The sequence below is a fragment of the Silene latifolia genome, chromosome 11, assembly GCF_048544455.1.
Source record: "Silene latifolia isolate original U9 population chromosome 11, ASM4854445v1, whole genome shotgun sequence".
NCBI classification, from domain to species: Eukaryota; Viridiplantae; Streptophyta; class Magnoliopsida; order Caryophyllales; family Caryophyllaceae; genus Silene; species Silene latifolia.
The window spans coordinates 187,720,053-187,741,402 of record NC_133536.1 but is presented as its reverse complement, the minus strand read 5'-3'; the positions used below and the strand labels follow the sequence as shown (position 1 = coordinate 187,741,402).

The window sequence follows — 21,350 nt, the reverse complement described above, 5'->3', positions numbered from 1 at the left end:
GGTTCGCGCCTGTCAACACCTTCCAGTGCGAGGAATGAGCTCGATTAAGGTGTCGCCTCCACGACGATCGAAATAAGGCTCATCTCTTCCCCATAAGAGGGGTGGAAGGAGCTCCAAAGAATGATTGGGACCGAAAAAAAAAGACATGGTTCCTTTTTCACGATTCCAACATCACACCCCACTGAACAGGAGAATTCATAAGTGTACGCTTATGAAAAGGAATACGAGATGTGGATAAAACCCCTTAAGATAAAGAAGTGGGAGGCAAGAACAAAAATTGTCATTACCACAAAGGAAATGACCACACTACAGATGAGTGCCGACACCTAAAGGAAGCAATAGAGGACCTCATGCGTCGTGGATACTTGGGAAAATATAAGCCCCCCTACAGACCAGACCAAGAACGCGTAGATGACCGAAGGGATGACACCCCCATCATTCACATGGCCACGCCGACTAGGGCTCCACGCACAGCAAGCTCGAGAAAGACCTCCGAAACCTTATTTTCTAGATTGGTAACATGCCGAAGGATGCGTCGGTCGCTAAAACGCCCCACATGAAAATTAACGTGTCGACCCCAAACACATAGTGAGTCCTCACCGTGATCGCTTTATACTCAACCTTAAGATCAGTACCCACACGATTTAAAAATTCCTGATCAACACAGGGGCCTATACCAACCTGATATACTGACCGTCTTTCGAGCAACTCGGGCTCGGACCTCAACATCTAAAGCCGACCAGCGGGTCACTGTATGGTTTCTCGAAAAAGGCGATAGCCCCAATGAAAACCATTATGTTGCCCGTTCTATTCGGGAGGGGAGCACAAATGAGAAAGTTACAAGCCACGTTCAAGGTGATCAACGCCGAGTAAACATACAACGTCTTAATCGAAAGGAAAACCCTAGGCGAGATCAACGCGGTAATGTTAGTCCTGGCTGTAACACCCCTATACCCGGCTAAGTAATCGGGAGTGTCACCATCTCGGTTTCCCGAGGCAGTGAATTGAAACTTCAATTAAGCAACATTTTATATATAAATAACATATTTAATGAATTACAGAAATGAATAAATGAATAATACAAAGTGATTTCTACATGATACAACTCACTAAGGTCTACATCGCCTATCATGTAACTATGAAACTCGACTCCAAATATCCATAGCGCGGCCCATATCTCGATCATTGTCATATCTAAACCAGTACTCCAAACTGCTCCCCATAGTGATCGGAAATATCATATAGATAGATCATCACAAGCCACCCCAATTAAAGTACGTTACAATTTACACATAACCAACACACGTTAGTTTCAATAATAAAAACACTCACGGACCCCTGCCAGATGTCGTGACAATACACGAGTCCCTCCGTACTCAAGCCATAAACGGGCACGTCCTCCTTGGAGCGGGAAACTCAAAGTAGTGACCCGAGCATACGACAGTCTCCCGAACCGTCTTACGTCTACTCAACGACCACATAACACAATCACCACTCCACCAACAACCTCCAACATCCACCACAATCACATGTATACAATATGCAAGACAATAAGCCAAGTATGATGCTTTCATATGGATAACGATTACCAAATATGCCTCTTTCACGTGTGTAATTGTAACACCCCTTCTAACCCGGCCAAGGAAATATGGAGATGTCACCATCTCAGTTTCTCGAGGCATTGAATTAGAACTACAATTAAGTAACATTTTAAATAAATAACATATTTAATAAATTACAAATGAATAAATGAATAATACAAGTGATTTCTATACACGACTACTACTACTACTACTAAATCTACACTAGCTACCATACGACTAAGCAACTCGACTCTAACTCCGTGTCTTGACCCATGATCCCGCTCGTTACCACCAACAAACCTGTACTCGAACGGTACCCCATATGATCGAAAATATCATATAGATCAACAAAGGCCACCCCGAAAATAGGTGACAAATACACACAACCAACATACGTCAGTTTCAATTATATAAATATTTAAAACACGATACAAGTGTATAAATATGTAACACGACATAGAATGCTGATGTGACCATAATTAGAGCATATTTAGTCCCCGAATTAGCCTATCATAAGAGTTTGAAGTATATCTTCACCCAAAAGGATTTGAATATGAGACAACGACGATGGTTGGAATTGGTGAATGATTACGACATGGAGTTGTTGTATCATGAAGGTAAGGCAAATGTGGTTGCCGATGCCCTTAGTAGGAAGTCTACTCATTCCTTGAGTGTCATTCGTGTGCTCCCCGACGACCTTTGTGCCGAGTTCCGTAAGCTAAGTTTGCAACTTGTGGAGAGTGGTTTTGATTATCTTGGTGCTATGGTTGCCGAGCCCGTTCTTCACCGAGAGATCCTTGATAGCCTTGTGGACGATGCTACATTTAAAAGTTTTCAAGCCAAGCTTCTTGAAGGAAAAGCAAAGGATTGTGAGATTGATGCTAGAGGTTACCTCCGTTACCGAGGACGCATGTATGTGCCCGATGCCGTTGACTTGAGGAAGAGAGTTCTAGATGAAGCTCATCTATCCCCTTATTCGATTCACCCCGGAGGAGACAAGATGTATAAAGATTTGAAGCTCCAGTTTTGGTGGCCTAACATGAAGAATGACATTGTGTCATATGTTGGAAGATGTCTTACTTGTCAACAAGTGAAGATTGAGCATAAGAGACCCGGTGGTTTGCTACAACCGTTGGATGTTCCTTTATGGAAGTGGGAGTCCATTTCCATGGATTTTGTGATGGCTTTGCCTAAGACCGTTGGTGGAAAGGATGCCGTATGGGTTGTTGTGGATAGGTTGACCAAGTGTGCTAGGTTCATCCCTATCAAAGAAACTTGGAGTTTAGACCGTCTTGCTAGTGCTTATGTTGAAGAGATCGTTCGTTACCATGGTGTTTCTAAGGAGATCGTTTCGGATCGTGACCCAAGGTTTTGTTCAAGATTTTGGAAAGCTTTACAAGATGCTATGGGTAGTAAGTTGTTGATGAGTACCGCTTTTCATGCCGCTACCGATGGACAATCCGAGAGGACAATTCAAACTCTAGAAGACTTGTTGCGTGCTTGTGCCCTTGATTTTCATTCTAGTTGGGAGAAGGGCTTACCTTTGGTGGAATTTTCTTACAACAATAGTTATCATGCTTCTATCAAGATGGCCCCTTATGAAGCCCTTTATGGAAGGAAATGCCGTAGTCCAATTTGTTGGGACCAAGCAAGTGATGTGCGTGATCTAGGACCCGACAAGTTAGCCGAGACGATTGATCAAGTGAAGCTCATCCGTGAAAGAATGAAAGCCGCCCAAGATCGACAGAAATCTTATGCTGATGTTCGCCGTCGACCCTTGGAGTTTAAAGTTGGGGATAAGGTGTTCTTGAAAGTGTCCCCGATGAAAGGAGTAAAGAGATTTGGAGTTAAAGGGAAGTTGAGTCCGAAGTACATTGGACCGTATGAAGTGATAAAAAGGATTGGTGCCGTGGCTTATAGATTTGATTTGCCCCCGAGTTTGGGTAAAGTTCATGATGTCTTTCATGTTTCTCAACTTAGGAAGTACATTAGCGACCCTAGTCATGTGTTGCAAAATGAGATTCCCGAGCTTGAGCCTAGTCTTTCTTTCGAGGAGAGACCGATTCGTATCTTGGATAAGAAGGAGAAGAAGCTAAGGAGCAAGGTGGTGCCCTTGGTGAAGGTATTATGGAAGTGTGGTGATGTAGAAGAAGAGACTTGGGAGCCGGAGGCTTCCATGCGTGTCAAGTACCCTAGTTTGTTTTCTTAAGGTAATACCTTTTCGTTTCAAGTTTCGAGGGCGAAACTTTTTAAAAGGTGGGATGATTGTAACACCCCGCGCTTTCCTTATATTTTTAAATAAACTTTTAAGCGATTTTTATTAAATAATTATTATTTAAAGCTTATTTTCATAAAATATAGCCGTAGCCGTGTAACGGTAATAATAGTGTAGATTTTAATAATATTATTCTCCGACTCGAGTTATAGTAGACTTGGGACGAAAATTCTAGTGGATACCGACTCATTTTGAGTTATTGGGCTTAACTTGACTCATGGGCCTTTTTCCCCCTCTTTTCTCTACACAAAACCTCAACTAAACCCTCACAACTTCATCTCCCTCACTTGTAATTTCTGAAATTTCCCAACAACCACCCCACCATTGTTGAACCTTCCCTTACTAACCCTAAAATCACCATATCTCACTCAATTCTTCACCAATCTCGTTCCTTTTTGCGCTATTCTCTTCCTTTTCTCATTTCCTTTCTTTCTAAGTAAGAAAGTTGCCATCTTTTCCTCTATTTCGAAATTCTCATCTTACAAGGATGTGGATTCTTGACTTAATACCTTTGTTTTTGTGTTTAGGGGAGAACTTGGACAACCCGGAGGAGGATAGCTACATCATTGACGAGTCTTTAGAAGATTGAAGTGCAAAAAGGTAACGGTGATGGGTTACTCGACTTTTATGTTAAAATTGTGTGAATTGTGTAGTATTAGACTCACTTGGATGTTAAATTTGATGTCTTTCATGCCCTTTGGTGATTTGGTGTTGTGTAGAATACTTGTATGATAATTCTCACATGTTTAATGAGTAATTTCATGCCTAGTTGTAATATGGTGAAATATGAGATTGTCTTAAAGGAATTCTCCCATAATGACATGATTAAGCCTCATTTTAATGACTTATAATCCACCCCATATGGTAATTACATCTTGAAAGTGGTAATTTTCTGAGTATTCATCATGTTTAAGAAGTATGAAATGGTTAAATGAAAGATGGTTGAATTTGGAAGGCTTTAGATGAATGTTGTTGAGTTTTCGTATACGGTGATCCCTCTGCCGGTGGGCGGCAGCCGGCCCAACCCAACCGGCAGCGCGTCTGTGCATTTCTGACTTATAAAAATGGAGAATTAAGGCTTTGTAATCCCCTGCCGGTGGGCCGGCAACCGGCCTACCCAACCGGCAGCGCGTACATGAGATTTTGGTGTCTTTTATAATAGGGTGTATCCCCTGCCGGTGGGCCGGCAGCCGGTCAACCGGCAGAGAATACACAATGTGAAATGTTGAAGTTATTTGACTATAGCTTGGATCCTCTGCCGGTGGACCGGCAGCCGGCCACCCGGCAGAGAATACACATTGAATATTTTTGACCTTGTTTCCTTTAGCTTGTATCCCGCCGGTGGACCCAGCAAAGCCACCCGGCAGAGAATACACCCTCACCTAATTTTGACATTGTTCACCATAGCATGAATCCTCTGCCGGTGGGCCGGCAGCCGGTGCCCACACCGGCAGAGAGTACCTGATGTTTCTCATACCTTTATACTTATGCATGTTTCACATAAATTGTTTACGTTATGTTTGTTCAATCTTTTCCACTCGTATTTGTGACCCGAGTGTGACGTTTTACATTATGAGACTACTCGACTTTCCCTATTTAATTGCCCTCGGACATTGGGTCACGGTTAGGTGCCATTGTTTCCGAGTTGGGCTATTTTTCCTTCCGCCTTTTCGGACCGGGGGTCACGGTTAGGTGACAAGGTTCCGCTTGAGGTTACTCGACTTCCGGGCACGGTTAGGTGTACCATATTTCGAGTCTTGGATACGATTTGGTATCGTTTGTCGAATCGGGTGTCGTCCATCCCGAGAGTCTGGCCAGGTTTAGACTAGGACCGTATTATGATCGTCGTCCTACCAAGAGGTTGGAGTCTAGAGGGTTGTCTTGTTTGAGTCTATACTTTGTAATTTGTCTTACATTTGAGTTGAGTCAATATTTGACCGTTGGACCTAATTATTCTTCTCACATTTATGCATAACTACTCTTATTGCATTTTGTATACTAATCATGATCCTCTCGTCACCGTAAGTATTTATCCTCATGCTTGTTTGTTTAATTACATTCCTAATTACTTGTATTTTGACATATTGTGGCTGGGAGAACCCCGAGTTACTCCCCCACCGATCGTGGCTTTCATATTTATTATGAATGACAGGTTGGTGATGAAGCTTAAGTGGGCAAGACCGTGTGAGCTAGCGAGTTCTTACCTTGGACCTTATTTAGTTATCACATAATAGACTCACCTACTTTTCGAATCTATGTTAATTCATGGGACATCTTTTCCCCAATAAATAGACTTGTATTGTAAACTTAAAGCTAAATATCTAAACTTATTTATCGTGTTGGTGATACCTCGCGTTGGACTTCATTACAAGTCTTAAAAGTTTAAAAAAATCTCGTGTTTCCGCCACGATTTACTAGTTATATTTAGTTGCCTCATCGAGGGGTGTCACAGTTGGTATCAGAGCTTATATTGCTCCCGACGCACACACGTGTACCCCAACTTAAAATTCTCACTTGACCTTGAATAATGAATGAGAGATGGGTAGAATTAAGGACCTAAGTTGGTAGCCTTTTTGTGTATGCTTTGTGATAGGTTCTAACTTGTTTACTCTTGTGCAAAAAAAAAAAGATGGCATGACCAACCGTTGTGGAAAATGCGATCATGCAAGCCCTCACCCAAGTGCTTACTAATCAACAAAATGCTCAACCCGCTCCCCCTGCACCCGAAGCTAACCGTCAAGGAAGTTATGCTTGGATTGCAAGTCAACTAGCAAGGAACAAGGCTAAGACCTATGGTGGTGAAGTGGATCCTGTTGCTCTCTCGGAGTGGTTTCGTGATATGGAGAAGAACTTCTCTCTCTTCGATGCCCGAGAGGTGGACAAGGTGATATTAGCATCTCACTTCCTTGTGAAGGAAGCCGATAGGTGGTGGACTTTGACCGGTCCTACCGCTACTCAAGACCCCAACTTTGATTGGAGCCGCTTCAAGTCACTTGTGGAGACTCGCTTCTACCCTAAGGAGCTCAAACAACAAAGATTGAAGGAGTTCATGGACTTCAAGCAAGGGAAGCTATCAATTCAAGCTTACACCGACAAGTTTAATGAACTTGCTCATTATGCCTCCAAGTTCGTGAAAGATGAAGAGGATCGTGTCTACTTCTAGAAAAACAAGTTGAATCCTAAGGTGGAAAGCATGGTGAGAAGAAGCTCAACTACCTTTGTGGAAGTTTATGATGATGCCATTTGGGCCGAAAGCTCTTTGAAGGCCATTGAAGAAGATTCCAAAATCCACTTCTCTTCTCATTCTTATCGTTCTAACTTTCATGGCAAGAGACCATTTGTGCCTTCTACTTCCAACTATGCCAACAAGAGAAGGTTTGTGCCAAGGATGCAAGACCATGGAGGACAAGGACCAAGAGTTCAAGAACCTAGAGGACAAGTTCCCACACCAACTAATGAACTTGAGAAGGACCGTAAGTGCTACCATTGTAGACAAGCTCTACACCCCGGAGTTGGATGCTATGGCAAGCCCTTGACTTGCTTTCATTGTAAGAAGCCCGGACATCGTGTTGCCGATTGCCCCGAGAAGAAGAATGCTCCTACTCCAAATGCTAGGCCAAGAGGAACTATCTTTGTCATGAGTCGAGCCGAAGCCGCCGCTCATCCCGATATCATTACGGGTATGTTCTCAATTTTTGATCAACCTTGCCTCATTTTATTTGATACCGGCGCATCTTTATCTTTTATATCTTCCAAGTTCTCGGAAAAACTAGCCATTGAGCCTATTCCTAGTGAGGAAACTTCTATATCCTTACCTTCCGGAGAAATGTTCTCTTGTTCCCTCACCTTTCTCCGACATTCCTATCTCTATTTCGGGAACCTTATTCCCCGCTAACCTACTTCGTTTTCCCCTTGAGGAATTCGATGTAATTTTGGGTATGGATTGGTTGTCAAAGTATGATGCAAGATTCGAGTGTAGAGACCAAAAGATTCGCCTCAAGAGTCCGTTAGGCACTCGTGTGTCCTATAGAGGAGTCCGTTCCCAAGAAGGTGTGAAGTTGATTTCCGCTTTGAAGTTGATGAGTATGAGGAGGAAAGGTTACCAAATCTTTCTTTGTGTGGTGACTTCGACCTCCCCTTCCTTACCGAAGATCGAAGAAGTGCCCGTGGTTTGTGAGTTTGCCGACGTCTTTCCCGAAGAATTGCCCGGAATTCCTCCCGAGCGAGATGTTGAGTTTTCTATCGACCTTGTACCTGGAACCGGACCGATTGCTAAAGCCCCGTACCGTATGGCGCCAACCGAGTTGAAGGAGTTGAGAAAGCAACTTGATGAGATGATTGAGAAAGGATTCATTAGACCTAGTGCCTCGCCTTGGGGTGCCCCCGTTCTCTTTGTGAAGAAGAAAGATGGATCCATGAGACTTTGCATTGACTACCGTGAGCTTAACCGTGTTACCATCAAGAACAAGTATCCTCTACCAAGAATTGAAGATTTGTTTGATCAACTCAAAGGTGCTTCTACTTTCTCCAAGATTGATTTGAGATCCGGTTATCACCAAATCCCCGTTCGTGAGTCCGATATCCCTAAGACCGCCTTTAGCACGAGATATGGACATTTCGAGTTTAAGGTGATGCCCTTTGGTTTAACCAATGCCCCTTCTATCTTCATGGACCAAATGAACCGGACTTTCAGTGAGTTCTTAGACAAGTGTGTTGTGGTCTTCATCGACGATATCCTCATCTTTTCCAAGTCCGAAGAAGAGCATGCCGATCACCTCCGTATCATTTTGGGAATCCTCCGTCGTCAAAAGTGGTTTGCCAAATTCTCCAAATGTGAATTTTGGTTGTCTAAGGTGTCTTTTCTAGGCCATGTGATATCTAAGGATGGTGTCATGGTAGACCCTTCGAAGATTGAAGCCGTGATTGAGTGGAAGAGTCCAACCGATGTTGGTGAGATCTGTAGTTTCTTGGGTTTGGCGGGTTACTACCGTCGCTTTGTGAAAGATTTTTCCAAGCTTGCTAGACCGATGACTCAACTTTTGAAGAAGGAGACCAAGTTTGTGTGGACCGAAGCTTGTGAAAGTGCATTCCAAGAGTTGAAGAAGAGGTTGACTACCGCTCCCGTGTTGACCTTGCCCGAGGATGGAGTTGACTTTGATGTGTTTTGTGATGCTTCTAAGATGGGTTTGGGTTGTGTTCTCATGCAAAATAGAAGAGTTGTTGCCTATGCTTCGCGACAATTGAGAGTTCATGAGGTGAACTATCCCACTCATGATTTGGAGTTAGCCGCCATTGTTCATGCTTTGAAGATGTGGAGACACTACCTCATCGGAGTTAATTGCCGTATCTACACCTATCATAAGAGTTTGAAGTATATATTCACCCAAAAGGATTTGAATATGAGACAACGACGATGGTTGGAATTGGTGAATGATTACGACATGGAGTTGTTGTATCATGAAGGTAAGGCAAATGTGGTTGCCGATGCCCTTAGTAGGAAGTCTACTCATTCCTTGAGTGTCATTCGTGTGCTCCCCGACGACCTTTGTGCCGAGTTCCGTAAGCTAAGTTTGCAACTTGTGAAGAGTGGTTTTGATTATCTTGGTGCTATGGTTGCCGAGCCCGTTCTTCACCGAGAGATCCTTGATAGCCTTGTGGACGATGCTACATTTAAAAGTTTTCAAGCCAAGCTTCTTGAAGGAAAAGCAAAGGATTGTGAGATTGATGCTAGAGGTTAACTCCGTTACCGAGGACGCATGTATGTGCCCGATGCCGTTGACTTGAGGAAGAGAGTTCTAGATGAAGCTCATCTATCCCCTTATTCGATTCACCCCGGAGGAGACAAGATGTATAAAGATTTGAAGCTCCAGTTTTGGTGGCCTAACATGAAGAATGACATTGTGTCATATGTTGGAAGATGTCTTACTTGTCAACAAGTGAAGATTGAGCATAAGAGACCCGGTGGTTTGCTACAACCGTTGGATGTTCCTTTATGGAAGTGGGAGTCCATTTCCATGGATTTTGTGATGGCTTTGCCTAAGACCGTTGGTGGAAAGGATGCCGTATGGGTTGTTGTGGATAGGTTGACCAAGTGTGCTAGGTTCATCCCTATCAAAGAAACTTGGAGTTTAGACCGTCTTGCTAGTGCTTATGTTGAAGAGATCGTTCGTTACCATGGTGTTCCTAAGGAGATCGTTTCGGATCGTGACCCAAGGTTTTGTTCAAGATTTTGGAAAGCTTTACAAGATGCTATGGGTAGTAAGTTGTTGATGAGTACCGCTTTTCATGCCGCTACCGATGGACAATCCGAGAGGACAATTCAAACTCTAGAAGACTTGTTGCGTGCTTGTGCCCTTGATTTTCATTCTAGTTGGGAGAAGAGCTTACCTTTGGTGGAATTTTCTTATAACAATAGTTATCATGCTTCTATCAAGATGGCCCCTTATGAAGCCCTTTATGGAAGGAAATGCCGTAGTCCAATTTGTTGGGACCAAGCAAGTGATGTGCGTGATCTAGGACCCGACAAGTTAGCCGAGACGATTGATCAAGTGAAGCTCATCCGTGAAAGAATGAAAGCCGCCCAAGATCGACAGAAATCTTATGCCGATGTTCGCCGTCGACCCTTGGAGTTTAAAGTTGGGGATAAGGTGTTCTTGAAAGTGTCCCCGATGAAAGGAGTAAAGAGATTTGGAGTTAAAGGGAAGTTGAGTCCGAAGTACATTGGACCGTATGAAGTGATAAAAGGATTGGTGCCGTGGCTTATAGATTGGATTTGCCCCTGAGTTTGGGTAAAGTTCATGATGTCTTTCATGTTTCTCAACTTAGGAAGTACATTAGCGACCCTAGTCATGTGTTGCAAAATGAGATTCCCGAGCTTGAGCCTAGTCTTTCTTTCGAGGAGAGACCGATTCGTATCTTGGATAAGAAGGAGAAGAAGCTAAGGAGCAAGGTGGTGCCCTTGGTGAAGGTATTATGGAAGTGTGGTGATGTAGAAGAAGAGACTTGGGAGCCGGAGGCTTCCATGCGTGTCAAGTACCCTAGTTTGTTTTCTTAAGGTAATACCTTTTCGTTTCAAGTTTCGAGGGCGAAACTTTTTAAAAGGTGGGATGATTGTAACACCCCGCGCTTTCCTTATATTTTTAAATAAACTTTTAAGCGATTTTTATTAAATAATTATTATTTAAAGCTTATTTTCATAAAATATAGCCGTAGCCGTGTAACGGTAATAATAGTGTAGATTTTAATAATATTATTCTCCGACTCGAGTTATAGTAGACTTGGGACAAAAATTCTAGTGGATACCGACTCATTTTGAGTTATTGGGCTTAACTTGACTCATGGGCCTTTTTCCCCCTCTTTTCTCTACACAAAACCTCAACTAAACCCTCACAACTTCATCTCCCTCACTTGTAATTTCTGAAATTTCCCAACAACCACCCCACCATTGTTGAACCTTCCCTTACTAACCCTAAAATCACCATATCTCACTCAATTCTTCACCAATCTCGTTCCTTTTTGCGCTATTCTCTTCCTTTTCTCATTTCCTTTCTTTCTAAGTAAGAAAGTTGCCATCTTTTCCTCTATTTCGAAATTCTCATCTTACAAGGATGTGGATTCTTGACTTAATACCTTTGTTTTTGTGTTTAGGGGAGAACTTGGACAACCCGGAGGAGGATAGCTACATCATTGACGAGTCTTTAGAAGATTGAAGTGCAAAAAGGTAACGGTGATGGGTTACTCGACTTTTATGTTAAAATTGTGTGAATTGTGTAGTATTAGACTCACTTGGATGTTAAATTTGATGTCTTTCATGCCCTTTGGTGATTTGGTGTTGTGTAGAATACTTGTATGATAATTCTCACATGTTTAATGAGTAATTTCATGCCTAGTTGTAATATGGTGAAATATGAGATTGTCTTAAAGGAATTCTCCCATAATGACATGATTAAGCCTCATTTTAATGACTTATAATCCACCCCATATGGTAATTACATCTTGAAAGTGGTAATTTTCTGAGTATTCATCATGTTTAAGAAGTATGAAATGGTTAAATGAAAGATGGTTGAATTTGGAAGGCTTTAGATGAATGTTGTTGAGTTTTCGTATACAGTGATCCTCTGCCGGTGGGCCGGCAGCCGGCCTACCCAACCGGCAGCGCGTCTGTGCATTTCTGACTTATAAAAATGGAGAATTAAGCCTTTGTAATCCGCTGCCGGTGGGCCGGCAGCCGGCCTACCCAACCGGCAGCGCGTACATGAGATTTTGGTGTCTTTTATAATAGGGTGTATCCTCTGCCGGTGGGCCGGCAGCCGGTCAACCGGCAGAGAATACACAATGTGAAATGTTGAAGTTATTTGACTATAGCTTGGATCCTCTGCCGGTGGACCGGCAGCCGGCCACCCGGCAGAGAATACACATTGAATATTTTTGACCTTGTTTCCTTTAGCTTGTATCCCCTGCCGGTGGACCGGCAGCCGGCCACCCGGCAGAGAATACACCCTCACCTAATTTTGACATTGTTCACCATAGCATGAATCCTCTGCCGGTGGGCCGGCAGCCGGTGCCCACACCGGCAGAGAGTACCTGATGTTTCTCATACCTTTATACTTATGCATGTTTCACATAAATTGTTTACGTTATGTTTGTTCAATCTTTTCCACTCGTATTTGTGACCCGAGTGTGACGTTTTACATTGTGAGACTACTCGACTTTCCCTATTTAATTGCCCTCGGACATTGGGTCACGGTTAGGTGCCATTGTTTCCGAGTTGGGCTATTTTTCCTTCCGCCTTTTCGGACCGGGGGTCACGGTTAGGTGACAAGGTTCCGCTTGAGGTTACTCGACTTCCGGGCACGGTTAGGTGTACCATATTTCGAGTCTTGGATACGATTTGGTATCGTTTGTCGAATCGGGTGTCGTCCATCCCGAGAGTCTGGCCAGGTTTAGACTAGGACCGTATTATGATCGTCGTCCTACCAAGAGGTTGGAGTCTAGAGGGTTGTCTTGTTTGAGTCTATACTTTGTAATTTGTCTTACATTTGAGTTGAGTCAATATTTGACCGTTGGACCTTATTATTCTTCTCACATTTATGCATAACTACTCTTATTGCATTTTGTATACTAATCATGATCCTCTCGTCACCGTAAGTATTTATCCTCATGCTTGTTTGTTTAATTACATTCCTAATTACTTGTATTTTGACATATTGTGGCTGGGAGAACCCTGAGTTACTTCTCACTGACTGTGGCTTTCATATTTATTATGAATGACAGGTTGGTGATGAAGCTTAAGTGGGCAAGACCGTGTGAGCTAGCGAGTTCTTACCTTGGACCTTATTTAGTTATCACATAATAGACTCACCTACTTTTCGAATCTATGTTAATTCGTGGGACATCTTTTCCCCAATAAATAGACTTGTATTGTAAACTTAAAGCTAACTATCTAAACTTATTTATCGTGTTGGTGATACCTCGCGTTGGACTTCATTAGAAGTCTTAAAAGTTTAAAAAAATCTCGTGTTTCCGTCACGATTTACTAGTTATATTTAGTTGCCTCATCGAGGGGTGTCACACTTTGTACATACTATAGTAGATGGGCAATGATGAGAAAAGATCCTTGCATCCCCGAGGAAATCCCCAAGGATCTTATGAAGAAAAAGGAAGAAAAGAAGAAGAAACGAGACTGCACAGCAATCCGTGCGTCTTCCCCAGAAGACGCCCGTCTCCACCACCATAATCCGTGCGTCTTCACTCCAAGACGCCTGGGTAGCAGCTCCAGAAGACGCCCGTCTTCCCCACAAGACGCCCGGGCAGAGACCACCGAATCCGCCCGTCCCGTGCTAAAGACGCCCGGATTATCAGGCAGACTCATTTCGTCTTCTTCAAGCTTCAAGGAAGGATGCACATCTTATTCTAGAGACCGGAGTCTCCCTAGAGACCGGAGTCTTTCCAAAAATACCGGCGTTTCCTTAAGTAGGGACTTAATCGTCATTTAAGCCCTTAGTTAACCCTAATTCATCCACCTAATCCCCACTATAAATACCCCATTAGTCTAATTAGAAGAGCATGTTCTTCTTAGCAATCTTTAGTGTAGATAATATCAATCAAATCTCTCATTAATCTTGTAATCAACAATTAATTAAGTTTTAATACAAGTTTTATTTCCTTAATCTCTCTCTTGTTCATCCTTTATTTTGGGTAATTGAAGATTATTTGGGTTATTATTGGGAGATTGACAACCTTCCAATCAAGCATCAAGTACTTCTTTTATTCTTTGCTTTATTATTGGAATCATTAGTAGGTATAATTCTCTTAATCCCTTTTTAATTATTGTTAATTACTTTCATTTATTCATCATGTTTCACTTTGTTGGTATGATTGACAACCTTGCTAGCATGTTCAACATGATAATGAGTGAGTTGTTCCTTAGCTAGGGTTAATGGGTAATTAGGGGAAACCAACATGGGGAATGATTCATGCTTAAATTAATATGCTTTCATAGTTTATTTGCTTGCTTGTTGTGATCTCAACTCATGCACATGTTATATTTGATGAAATGTGAGCCTATGAATCCTTGCATTTTTTACCCATCACCTATCTTTTCAATGAGACTTGTAAGACATAAACCAACTCGAGTCTCATTAGACCATGCATGTTGTTGGGTATGGAAGATTAAGTCGACTTGTAGGTGTTGTACAATCTAATCGATTCGGCTCTATAGATACCTCATTTCTGCACCTCTCGTAAACCACCCGGTGATGATTGGGCCGCATGTTTGGTACGCGGAACGATTTATGACAATTCATAAGTTTATCGTCAAGTGATTGCTCAAATATTAATCTCTACCTCTTAGTTGTCATCTACGTGCCGATACGGTCGTTTTGACAGTAATTAGAGTACATTTGGAGTCCGAGTCTAAAACCGTCTCCATTTTCTGATGATCGTTCAATCCTGAGTCGGACTATTCTGGAATGTTCCGCATATTTCTATTCCATATTTTATAAATATTTCACAATCTTTATCTTTTGGCAAACAATTTCCCGTAATATTCATATAAAGTATTAAGGAAAACCAAATTATTCCGTCCTTCCATAACTCAAACACGGAAATCTTTCTTCCGCAGGAGGAAACCACTTGGGAACAGACGCAGCAGGTGCTGCGCCTCTTCCAAGAGACGCAGTGCTTGCTGCGCCTTTTCCCATGTCCTTTTCTGCGTAATTTTCGTATCTTTTTCATATCTTTCCGAGATTCACTTCCAAAGAGTCTCCGGAACCCTATTTCCTCCATGTGATTAGTATAAATAGGAGCCTTCGCTCCTCATATTCCTCACGCGAGTGTCCGCCCTTCTCTTCTCCCTTTGCATTCTAGACTTTTGTTCTTACTTTTTGGCGTCTACGTGCTTGATCTTTCAACCACGTAAGCTCGGATCCTTCTGAGTACCAGCCTCGTTTGCATGACCGACCAACTTGACCAACTACACATCAATCAACTTAATTAATCTAATCGTTTTCCTCTTACGAGGGCACTTTCTTTGCATTCGCGTCGAGCATCACTAATCGATATCTTAGTCCTTCTCGTTTCGTCAACATGTAAGTCTGAGGGTGTATAAATGTAACACCCCCATACTCCGAGTGCCTTACCAGGACCACTCAGGTATGAAGACATCACCATCTCGGTTGCCCGAGGTATGATAATCAAACAACAACAATAAAGAAACAACATTTATTATCAATAGCTTAGTGAATGAATACAATCCTTGAAACCAAACTGAAAGTAAGATACATTATTCCAACTAACTGTTCTCAACTGAAATGTAAATAAAAGCTAAACTACAGCGGAAGACTCTATCGTCATGTCGTGGCCATCCCAGCTATCCCCGTATCATCTTTATACCTGCTCAATATCTGCTCACCATCCCCGAATGGATCACCGCAGGTTTTCAAAACAACACCGGGGTCAGTACTAATCACACAATCAAAACAGATAACAACAATAAGACAAACAGACAATTTGAACCGCCACACACACACACATCCAACCAACCGTCTCAATCATCGATCGTCCACTTTGGACCACCACGCGATGGGGGACCGCGGCCGTTCCCACCTAAGCCCCGCTCATCGTACGAGCGATAACCCTGTCCATTAATGTGCACATCCCCTTTCGTGGCGGGTTCCACGAAGGGCGAAACTAGGGCGTGAGATCACTCCCGCAAGTGACCCCACTCAGCCGAGAACGCATCTCGAGAACCACAGACAACCAATCACAAACACCGTCACAATCATAAACACAATTATCATAATAAACAGCTAATTACAGCACATCACCAATATCCCATTATGGGACTAATACTGAGTAGGAAATCCTACCTGGAAAGTACAACACGCAGACGGTATCTACAACTGTATCAAAACGGCTCCTCTACGAATTCTCCTCCTATCATACATAACACATAAAGACTACCAATTACTTACTACTCATAAAACCCCCAAACCCTAAATTAGGGTTTGACCAAACCTAGCAAAACATTATAAAAATTATGCTAGAAGCTTACCCTCGACGCAAGGAATCCAACGACGCGAACTACGATAAAAACTGACCGTCTGAACTTCGGGAATTGTCAAGAACGCGATTAGGAAGAAGAACCAGTTGCTTTCTCTCTTAAACAGGTTTTAGGTTTTGTAAAAAGTGATTTAGAATAAAGACGAATATGTTTAAATACCTAAATCGCGTAATTAACAAAACCCGAGAAAAACCCCCGATAAACCGGACACTCGATCGAGTACCCAAGGTACTCGATCGAGTACCCCCTTACTCGATCGAGTACCCAAGGCTACTTGATCGAGTACCCCCTTACTCTATCAAGTACCCAAGGCTACTTGATAGAGTACCCCCTTACTCTATCGAGTACCTAAGGCTACTTGATAGAGTACCCCCTTACTCTATCGAGTACCTAAGGCTACTTGATAGAGTACCCTCAGTCGAAACTTTTCTAAAACGCAACTTACCCTTACTCGACAGAGTAAGGCCTACTCGATAGAGTACCCCAAGACTTATAAATACGGAGTATTACAGTCTTCCCTCCTTAAAAAGAACTTCGTCCCCGAAGTTCAACCCATACTCTAAAAACAACCATACTAACTCGACCCAGACACAACAACATAACTAAGAACTCAACAACTCGACCAAACATGAAACATGAACTCTTAACACCCATGATACTGTCGTTTCGTACCAAAAATAAAATACCTAGATTACTGCTAACAGAAGTCAGCGGTAAGTAGGGTCGATCTCCACAGGGAGGCGGTGTACTATCTATTTGTCTATTTATCTGTCTAAATGTCACTAATGGGGGTTTTGATTGATTTAACTAAACTAGAAATTAAGGCAAGGGAAAAGAATTAACAGTAAGAGAAGGAAGTATGCTAAGAATCGGTCCACCGTGGCAGCTATCAGATCTATTATATCCAGAATATTAAGGCGATTAGACTATTAATAAGAAGAGCTATGGTCGTCACCTTTCGGTCCTTAAACCGCCCTAGAGTGTAAACAGCTTAACTTTCGCCCTCACTGCAATACCCTATTGTAACTAAGCAAGCCTTCCCTTCCAATCTTTCGATCTAGGTCGGGGTTAACTAGAATTATGGGTCTCCTGCATGCATACATTCGACCAGATAACAAATAAATTGCCTAATACAATTCCTATCGCAGGTCTAATCTATTTAATACAGTTAAAGCATTGCTACCACGGCTTCCCTAATCCTAACATACTAAGGGAATTAGCTACTCATGGGAATGGGGGAAACAAGAATAAAATAAATAATAACAAATAAACATTAAAAGGGAAGAAGAAAAAGGGAAGAAGAATTACTAGATTAAGATCCGTAAATGGGAGAACGACAGTAACAGTGTAACGTGACAAGGGAAAGAAAAGAGAGAATTAGGGTCTCTCCGGATTATTGGATGATTCACTAATGACGTCCTAACTCCTATTTATAAGAAAATAGGAGTAGGATTAAACCTAATGACGGAATTGAACTAAAAAGCCCAGCCCGTCATCAATATCCACTCGATCGACCACTTAAATCACTCGATCGAGTGGACTTGACTCAGAAACAGCTCGATCGACCAAGAAGGGTGCTCGATCGAGTAAGGCTATCTGAAACTGGTCGATCGACTTAGGCTAAAGCTCGATCGACTGATTATTCTCCTAAAACCACTCGATCGACCAAGAATGTCTACGATCGAGTGATAATTGACTTCAGCAGCTTGTAATTCTCGTTAATTTGACTTTGACTTTTCCTTTTAGCTCCCGGAACACCTTCACGCATCCCAAGACAGCAATATTTCCCGCTCCAAATCTACTCTTTCTTCAAATGCATGCAAAATAGACGGTAAATGACTTGATTTCGCTCCTTTCGGGTTCATTCCTGCAAATAAGACAAAATAACCCAAAGTAGCATATTCGGGGCATTTCGTAGCATAAAACTACGATAAAAGCATAGAAATACGTGCATAAAATAGGCTAAAAAGACTATATAAAATGCACGTATCAAATCTCCCCAAACCAAACCTTTACTCGTCCCCGAGTAAACTCAAAACTATATGCTAATGGAACGGAAAAATAACTCAGAGCTAGCTACAAATGCCCGCTTAAGCCAATTTAATGCAAGCAAACTAACACTTATAGCAGACAGTCAAATGCAAACGAGTTATAGGATGTTTATAAAAGTAGGTGAACCGTCGACCTTGCAAGACCTTTAATAGTGGACTCTCACGGGTCACTCTTTCTCTCATGAAGCAAAGGGTGAACATATATGTATAAGAGAGAAAGAAAAATAGTCGCTCACCTAAACTACGACCCACATAGCATGCATGCAACTAATATGATAGACAATTCTAGCTACCGTACACACATTCCAACCAAACAAGGTCCGTCACAGCCGAGGGCTTACAAAAATATGGTAAAGTGAGGCAATGGGTAAGAAAAGGCAAAACATTTATGGGAATGTGGAGGTATAGGCGGCCAAGCTAGTACCTAAACAAAACCATATATCAACATCCGATTCTAACTCAATTATGAATTAAGCACATGCCCTTCATTTGGCACAAAATCTCACCAAACCCAACTGCAAACACTCCTCAAATGATATAAGATAGAACATAGGAGCAGAAACCGTCAACCATTTTTAAACATCTTTTTCTTTTCTTTTTCTATTTATTTTTCGGTTTCTTCATATTTTTCATTTTTTTCCGATTCTTTTTTTTTCTTCAACTTTTTTTTTCATCTCACGTCTTATTTTTCTTTTTCATTTCTTTTTTTTCTCATCCTCCTTCTCTTCATAAATTACCAACTCCGAATCAATAGATACAAGCCAAACTTGATACAATAGACAAAATACCGCAGAAACAATCTAAACTAGCTTGACAAGGCAGGCTAAATTTGGATGTAGCTAAGGGTAAACTGGCAAATTTGGCTAATGTGGAGTTTATGGGTAAAAATGAAAGAAAGGGAAATGTAAGCACCTCCCTGCATGTGACACCAACCACTAACCCGAATGTATGACGGCAAAAAGCAATTGAATTTCATATACGTGCAAATTGATGAACATGTTATGCAAGGAGTAACTACTCACAATCCTACATGAAACTGGTCATAAATGACACCAGCTTATAAGGCTCTAAATCTTAGAAATTATAAGTAGGTTGCCAAAATTTCAGGTCAAGTCTATTCGTTCAGCGAAATTAAACATTAACTCGTAGATTATGCAACAGACAAAGCTAAAAGATAACAGTTTAATGCAAGGCTTAAGCAAAAAGACAGATATAAAGCAATTTCATCATTGAAATCTACCGTTCCGACTCAACCTATATGCTAAAATAAACGTGAAAATTTTTGAATTTTTAACAATTTTTTTCAATTTTTTATGAGATTTTTGATTTTTATGAAAATAAACAACAATGCATACTGAAATTGAACGTGATAACAGAAATGCAATAAAAACAAGATGCAGACACAGATATGGATGCATAACCTCCCCAAACCAAACCGTACAATGCCCCCATTGTACCAAAACATGGAAAGGAAATGCAAACTGAAGGGAGAAAGAGAGTAAATGCGGAAAGACTCACAAAATGCGCGAATAAAGAGACCTCCCCAAACCGACCATGAAATGGGAGGTTGCTAAGGGCCCGAAAAACCATCTCAGGAAGCTAATCCAAGTCAAAAACACTCGATGTCTGTTGAACAGTAGTCGATCGAGTGAAATGGGCGTTCAAGCTGCTCGATCGAATGGTGCACCAGTCGATCGAGTGGTTTCAGTTCTGCAGGGGGTCGATCGAGTGGCATGTCTGTTCGATCGAGAGGATCTCTCAGCTAAGGTGCTCGATCGAGTAGAATGACTACTCGATCGACTGGTCCTCGATGAATTCCTGCAAAGTGAAATTAAAACAGCCCGCATACTAACAAAAACAAGCTCACTGAGATAGTTTATGGTAAAGAACCCATTTATTACAACTGAAATTGAAATAAAAACAAAATAAAATCTCCGGGTTGCCTCCGGGTAGCGCTTAGCTTGATCAGTCAGTCCCGGCTCGACCTCCTTTTCTTTGAGCCTTCTAATTAATCACGATCAAAAAAATGACTCAAAGCGCGCAAACATCAAATCATACATCTGCGCATGTGCTACACAAAAGCATAAGTAGCACAAAAGTGGAATAGCAAGGTAGGAAATAAAGATATGTAGACATTTAAGTCTAACAAATTTCCTATGGGCGCTCCTAAATTTATCCACCAAATAAAGGAGCGCGGGAGCAATTGTCAATAATTTAGGGCTCCAAATTAGATTAACAATTTTAAAATGACAAGGATGGTGAGAAATTGCTAATTTATGCGTCCACATATGAGGGGGTATAGCTTTGAAAAAGGAAGCATGAATAAGACGAGGCAATTTACAAATAATAATAAAATTACCGTTTACTACCTCGGGTTGATCACTCTCAATGACGGAATCATAGATAAAAGAATTCATTACCTCTTCCGTGCTAGGAGTAATTACCGACTTAGCTGTCCTTTTGTCGCCCTCAGTGGAATCCGTCCCGTAAATCTCAGCCTCGAGCGCATCCAGCTCGGCTTTGAATAAGGGAGACTCGCCATAACCGTTGTCATCATCAAAGTCGTCATCTAAACCAAGCCCAAATGACGAATTACAGCTCCCAATGACCAAATCAGTCGATCGAGCCGAATTACTACTCGATCGACCGATCTCTTCCCGCAACTCACTCGATCGAGTGGCATAATCACTCGATCGAGAACTATCTTCCTGCAATCCACTCGATCGAGCAGTGATATCACTCGATCGAGCAAGTTCTTCTGGGAAGTCACTCGATCGACCAATAATTGTCACTCGATCGAGTGATTCCTCCTGTACAGCGCTGAAATCCTCGTGTGGGGCAATGAAATATGATAGAAACTCGTCGTCCGAGTCATAGAA

The 21,350-nt window shown here is 42.0% G+C and overlaps 1 long non-coding RNA gene across 2 annotated transcripts; it reads left to right on the top strand.

The window, feature by feature from the left end:
* The first annotated feature begins 4,389 nt into the window (after positions 1 to 4,389).
* LOC141615240 (uncharacterized) lies at positions 4,390 to 13,271 on the top strand. Of its 2 annotated transcripts, none has more exons than XR_012529739.1 (3): positions 4,390 to 4,458; positions 11,506 to 11,578; positions 13,132 to 13,271. It is a non-coding gene; the product is annotated as an uncharacterized LOC141615240 (long non-coding RNA). The 2 variants fall into 2 exon arrangements; XR_012529741.1 differs by lacking the exon at positions 4,390 to 4,458 and adding an exon at positions 7,246 to 7,538.
* The last annotated feature ends 8,079 nt before the right edge of the window (positions 13,272 to 21,350 follow it).